This window comes from Pan troglodytes, chromosome 1 (assembly GCF_028858775.2).
Source record: "Pan troglodytes isolate AG18354 chromosome 1, NHGRI_mPanTro3-v2.0_pri, whole genome shotgun sequence".
NCBI classification, from domain to species: domain Eukaryota; kingdom Metazoa; phylum Chordata; class Mammalia; order Primates; family Hominidae; genus Pan; species Pan troglodytes.
This window is the reverse complement of record NC_072398.2, coordinates 43,378,058-43,385,148: the sequence shown is the minus strand read 5'-3', so window position 1 is coordinate 43,385,148 and position 7,091 is coordinate 43,378,058.

Genomic DNA, 7,091 nt, shown 5'->3' with positions numbered 1-7,091 from the left:
TTGGTTTATTTTGTTCCTGTACTTGGTTTTCTAGTCTCCGAGGCCAGCGTTCTGCCCACAAATGGGCCTTCTCCAATCTCACTGCAATATCAGAGGGATTCATTTATCACCCAGTGAAATATTTGGCTGGGTGCAGTGGCTCACGCCTGTAATCCCAGCACTTTGGGAGGCTGAGGCGGGCAGATCACGAGGTCAGGAGTTCAAGGCCAGCCTGACCAACATGGAGAAATGCCGCCTCTACTAAAATACAAAAAAAAAAAAAAAAAAAAAAATAGCTGGGCATGGTGGCGTGCGCCTGTAATCCCAGCTACTCGGGAAGCTGAGGCAGAAGAGTTGCTTGAATCCCGGAGGCAGAGGTTGCAGTGAGCTGAGATTGCACCACTGCACTCCAGCCTGGGCGACAGAGTGAGACTGCGCCTCAAAAAAAAAAAAAAAAAAAAAGAAAGCCAGAGTACGAGAGGCATAAATGGGGTGAGATAAGTGGGCAGAAACCAGACCATATGTATTTCATTCTCACGCAACAGGAAGACATTAGAAGGAGTCAAGCAGAGGAGTAACATGATGTAATTGACTTAAAAAAAATTTTTTTTTGAGACAGTGGCTTCCTCTGTTGTCCAGGCTGGAGTGCAGTGGCACCATCATGGCTCACTGTGGCCTCAACCTCCCTGGCTCAAGTGAATCTCCTGCCTTGGCCTCCCTAAGTGCTGGGACTTATAGGTGTGAGCCACTGCACCTGGCCATAATGTACATTTTTATTTTTATTATTTATTTATTTATTTTTTTAGACAGAGTCTCTCTCTGTTGCCCCTGCTGGAGTGCAGTGGCGTGATCTCGGCTCACTGCAACCTCCGCCTCCCAGATTCAAGCAATTCTCCTCAACCTCCCGAGTAGCTGGGACTACAGGCACACGCCAACATGCCTGGCTAATCTTTTGTATTTTTAGTAGAGACAGGGTTTCACCATGCTGGCCAGGCTGGTCTCAAACTTCTGAACTTGTGACCTGCCTGCCTTGGCCTCCCAAAGTGCTGGGATTACAGGCATGAGCCACCACGCCCGGTCTACCCATAATGTACTTTTTTTTTTTTTGAGAGGGAATCTCGCTTTGTTGCCCATGCTGGAGCGCAGTGGCATGATCTAGGCTCACTGCAACCTCTGCCTCTTGGGTTCAAGAGATTATCCTGCCTCAGCCTCCTGAGCAGCTGGGATTACAGGCATGCGCCACCATACCCAGCTAATTTTTTTTGTTGTTGTATTTTTAGTAGAGACAGGGTTTTGTCCTGTTGGCCAGGCTGGTCTCGAACTCCTGACCTCAGGGGATCCTCCCACCTTGGCGTCCCAAAGTGCAAGGATTACAGGCGTGAGCCACCATGCCCAGGCCCATAATGTACATTTTTAAAGGTCATTTTGGGAGGTATAAATTTGGCTCCAGTTAGGACCTGAGAGGTGCCAGAGGCAGGAAGAGTAGATGAGAGCAGGAAACAGACTCGAGAGCCTATAAGCCCGACTTTTTTTTTTTTTTTTTTTTTTTTTTTGAGACAGGGTCTTGCTCTGTCACCCAGGCTGGAGTGCAGTGGCACAATCATAACTCACTGCAGCCTTGAACTCCCAGGCTCAAGTGATCCTCCTGCCTCAGGAGGGATCAATAAAACCAGTGAAAAAAGTAATGATTGGCACAAAGAAGTTTGGAATAGAACAGAAAATGTGCTGTGACCACTAGAGTGGTGGGGAGGGCCTTGAATGAGGTGGAAGGGCTCTTTTAGACTGGCCACATCCAAAGCAAACTCTGTCTCTATCCACCTCCTTCTATCTCCCCTACCCCATGCCCACTCTGGAGGAGGCAAGACCGGAGGCCCAAAGGGCGATGGGAGAGAGAACTGGCAGACCACACATCCAGGAGCGCAGTGGCCTGTTGCCCCTGGTCACCACCACCACTGGCTTCAAAGGCCAGGGGCTCTTCCCAGCCACATCTCTGGCTCCAAGGGGAAGCAGGAGGAAGTCAGGAGCTGGGAGGTGCCAGAGGCAGGAAGAGTAGATGACAGCAGAAAACAGAGACTCAAGAGCTTATGATCCCCTTCTGTTCCAAAAGACACGAAGGGAGGTAACCCATGTTCAAAAGAAACAAGAGTGGGAACAAGGAAAGGAGGGTTCTATTTCCCCCCATTCCAGTGGCCTAGGGCTGGGGAACAGTCCCATGATGGGATCAAAAGGTCAAGTGTCTTCGTGAGATCAAAGGTAGCCCTGGGAGGAGGGCTGTGCTGGGCCAGGCACTTTCTGGAAGGCGTTGGAGGGACCAAGGACTTTGGCTGCTTGGGGTTTGGAATCTGAAGAGGGGGTGGTTTGGTGGATGGTTTGCATTTGCTGGGCTGGAGGAGAGGGGCAGGCGAGCATCTTGTCCAACACACCCTGGTAGCTGCTCCAAAGAGGGATGCACACTGTCTGTGTCAGGCCTTTAATAAAGTAAGGAGAAGCTCACCTCGAAAGCAGAAAAAACAGAGCGTGGAATACCCAGCCAAGCAGTAACTGAACTAGTGACCCCTTGGGCCAAACCCTATTTGTGAATTCCTGCTCTGCTTTGAGGCAATCCCTATGCTCCAAAGAGGGGGCCTGCATCTAATTCAGTCCACTTCTGAGTCCAGTCTCCCTGCCTGAGTTCAGTCTGTCCTCTGTCTTACTCGGATGCCCCCTACAAGCTTTCTTTAAACCAAACTCCTTTTCAGAGGTCTTTCCTGACTAGCCAGCCCCAAAATCTTTTTCTTTTTTTTCTTTTTTTTTGAGATGGAGTCTTGCTCTGTCGCCAGGCAGGAGTGCAGTGGCACAATCTTGGCTCACTGCAACCTCCGCCCCCCAGGTTCAAGTGATTCTCCTGCCTCAGCCTCCCTAGTAGCTGGGACTACAGGCGCAAGTCACCATGCCTGGCTAATTTTTGTATTTTTAGTAGAGACAGGGTTTTCACCACGTTGGCCAGGCTGGTCTCAAACTCCTAACCTCAGGTGATCCGCCTGCCTCAGCCTCCCAAAGTGCTAGGATTACAGGTGTGAGCTACCAAGCCCGACTTTTTTTTTTTTTTTTTTTTTTGAGACAGGGTCTTGCTCTGTCACCCAGGCTGGAGTGCTGTGGCACAATCATAACTCACTGCAGCCTTGAACTCCCAGGCTCAAGTGATCCTCCTGCCTCAGCCTCCTAAATTGCTGGGACTGCAGACATGAGTCACTGCACCCCTAATATCTATTACTTCTTTACTTGCCATTAGGGTGGGGAGGCAGAAAGGAAACTAATATTCATTCAGGGACTACTGTGAGTCAAGAACTTTATGTATCCTATTTTACTCATTGCTCAGGACTCTTATGAGAAAGATACTATTATATCTTCATTTTACAGGTTAGAAAATGTAGTCTCAGAGAGATTAAGTAACTTGCGCAGAACACACAGCTAAAAAGTGGTGGAGGCGGGGTTTGAATAAAGTGTTCCCAAAGCCCCTGCTGTCATCACTGTTAGAGCTGCTTCAGGATTCCTGTAACCTGCATGTATATCATTTCACACACTGTCCCATGCCATGTCCACTGTCACTCTCACCCATATATTACCATTTGTTCACTATATGTAATTTTGGCCTCCTGTAGTCCCAACTGCTTAATACTAATCATGACCACGCGTCCTTTGATCAATCCTTTCATCAGACTGAGCCTTGATTTTTGGCTCATTGTTCGTAGAAATGACCATCCCCCACCGTCATTCTTGCTTTCTTCCCTACTCCCACCTGGACTACAGTGCTAGAGCAGATTGTCCTGAGTCATTTCCAAGGAACACTGACTGAGGATCTGATGTGTGCCCGGCACGATACTGGCACTGGATAGACAAGCACGTAAAAACTTGATGTTCATATAAAAATGAACTGTCACATAAATGTCCATAGCAGCCTTATTTGTATAGCTCCAAATGGAAAACAACCCAAATGTCCTTTGACAGGTGAATGTTCAAACAAACTCTGGTACTAACATACCACAGATTACTACTCAGCAATAAAAAGGAATGAACTATATCTTTTTTTTTTTTTTTTGGACAGAGTCTTGCTCTGTTGCCTAGGCTGGAGTGCAGTGGCGTGATCTCGGCTCACTGCAACCTCTGCCTTCTGGTTTTAAGCAATTATCCTGCCTCAGCCTCCCGAGTGGCTGGGACTACAGGTACACACCACCACGCCCAGCTAATTTTTGTATATTTTGTAGAGATGAGGTTTTGCCATGTTGCCCAGCCTGGTCTTGAACCCCTGAGCTCAAGCAATTTGCCCACCTGGCCTCCGAAAGTGCTGGGATTACATGTGTGAACCACCGTGCCCAGCCAGGAATGAACTATTGATTTATGCCATGACTTGGATGAATCTGTAGGGAATTATGCCAAGAGAAAAGCCAATCCCTAAAAGTCACATGCCATATGATTCCCTTTATATAAGGTTTTTGAAAGAAAATTTAGAAATGGAGGGCAGAATAGTAGTTGCCAGGAATCAGGTACAGAAAGGGGAATGGGAAAGGAGGAAGTGTGGTTTCAAGACGGCAACATAAGGGACCTCTTCATGTTATAACTGTTCAGAATCTGGATTGAGGTGGTGGATACTCACATGTGGGTGATGAAATTGTATAAAACTCAACACACACACACATACAGGTACAAATAAAACAGGAAATCTGAATAAGGTTGTTGGATTGTATCAGTGTCAATATCCTGGTTGTGATATTTTACTGTAGTTTTGCAAAATGTCATCAATGGGGGAAACTGGGCAAGTATACAAGGGATCTCTCTGTATTGTTTCTTATAACTGCATGTGAATCTACAATGATCTTAATAAAAAGTTTAATTCAAAAAAAGACTTGAGGCCGGTGCAGTGGCTCAGGCCTGTAATCCCAGCACTTTGGGAGGCCAAGGTGGGCAGATCACTTAAAGTCAAGAGTTTGAGATCAGCCTGGCCAACATGGTGAAACCCTGTCTTTACTAAAAATAAAAAAATTAGCCTGGCCTGGTGGTGCACACTTGTAATCCCAGCTACTCAGGAGGCTGAGGCAGAAGTGCTTGAACATGGGAGGCAGAGGTGGCATGATCCCTCAGTGAGCTGAGATCACGCCACTGCACTCCAGCCTGGGCGACAGAGCAAGGCTCCATCTCAAAAACAAAACAAAACAAAACAAAACAAAAACCAAACACAAAAGACTTGAAAGGTCTCCTGCCCTCAAAGGGCTTGTACTCTCAACTGTGTTTCCGGTTTCTTTCTTCTGCCTGTTTCTCTTATCTAGCTGAATGCCATCGATGCACAACAAATGACTGTCCTGATTTTCTTCCGGGAAGACATTGCTAAATGATTGGTGAAGGACCATATGTTCAGGTTACTCCTCTTCCCGATTTCCCCAATCCCAGTCTCTTCAACTTTGGCATTTTATTTTTTTTAAAGGAGAATTGGGAGGTGGGAAGCTCTTAGAACCTTCAGGATAACCCTGTTTCTTGTTTGTGTTTGACCTGTTCATGTGTATGATAGAGAAATAGAGAGGCAGAGTATGAAATTTTTGTGTTTTTTGGAGGGTGGGTGGCTGAAAGAGAAGAGGCCAGAGATTTTCTCTTGTGTAATCCCACATTGCCAGGCTCCCAGCTGACCAGCTTCCATCTCACTGTAGGTGTTGAAGAGACCATGGAACCACTGTGGGTCTCTCTCTCTCTCTCTCCTTTCCAGTAGTGGAAAGAGGAAAGGTGCCCAGAACCCTCACATCCTGGAATCTGCTCCATGAGTAACCTCTCTAGGGAAACAGCAGCCCAGCTGTTTCCTGGACCGGTAACTTCTCTCCCCAGCACCCCCTCACCTATAGTCCCCAACTGACTGTTTTCTGAAACCACCTCCCAGAGACTGTGCTGACTGAGGGAGGCCCTGGAGGGAGAGGAAGATCTTGCAGCCTTGTCCTGGGACTTCAGCCAATCTCCCCTGCCTCCCCCACTGTGTCCCTGCCCCCAACCCCAGCCAAGCTTAGAGCAGCCGGCTCTGTCCCCAGCAGCTGTACACAGCAGGGGTGGGGGACAGTCACACTCCCTCGCTCCTAGGCTGCAGCTGAGGGGCTGTGAATAAAAAACTTGGCTTCCTCAGGGGTCTGGTTGACATCCAGCCCGTATCCACCACCTAATCCCATCCTTTGCTTGGGTTTTCTCAACGTATCCATGTCCTGGCCATGCCCGGTGGCAGGTCTGGAGGCTCCTGCTGGCAGAAGGAAATGGTTCCTGTCTCCAGGTGGGGCCGGGCACCCCTCAAGAGGGTTGGGAAGGCAAGAAGTAGGAGCAGCTGCTTCCTTTCTTGTCCTTCCCAGATACCCATGATGAGGGGGCACCAGGGACTTGGGTTTCCCAGCTTAGCTGAGAAACTATTTCCTTTCATTAAATAGGCAAGTAATTAGCTGGGGGAAATGGGAGGACCCTGGAGAGTGAACACATCCTTTGGTGCATTGACAAGAGAGGGGCTCCAGAGTGATGAGAAGCCCCTGTTCCAGCCCCCCACCCTCCCAAACACACAAAAATTCCACACTCTGCCTCTCTATTTCTCTATCATACACATGAACAGGCCAAACACAAACAAGAAACACTAGGTGTGCCCTAGGGTACATAGAATTCCGAAAATCTTGCTGCATTAGGAGCACTGTGCAGCAGGAGGCAGGCAGATGCAAGCCCAGCCCCAGCTGTAAGTCCTAGTTGTGCGTTCCTAGAGGTGCTGTGCCTCCTCGTGATCCTTTTCTTCCTGCTTCTAGTCCAGGTCTGGGTTGCCAGATGGACTGCAGTGGTCAAGGTGAAAAAGCAGAGGTTGCCTGGGGCTCCCTAAGCTAGGCAGGGCAAGTGGGGCCAAGGGTTGGGCTTCTTCTCTTGAAGCCAGCTTTGTCCCTCGCTCTTTGATAAGACCTATAGAATGAAAAACTCAAGACCAAATCACTAGAAAAAAAATTGTAGGAAACATTTAGATCAGTGTTGTCAATTGAGGCAATTTTATTCCCCAGTGGACATGTGGCAGTGTCTGAACACTTTTTATTTTTTTAATAACAACTAGAAGGCTGGGCGTGGTGGCTCACGGCTGT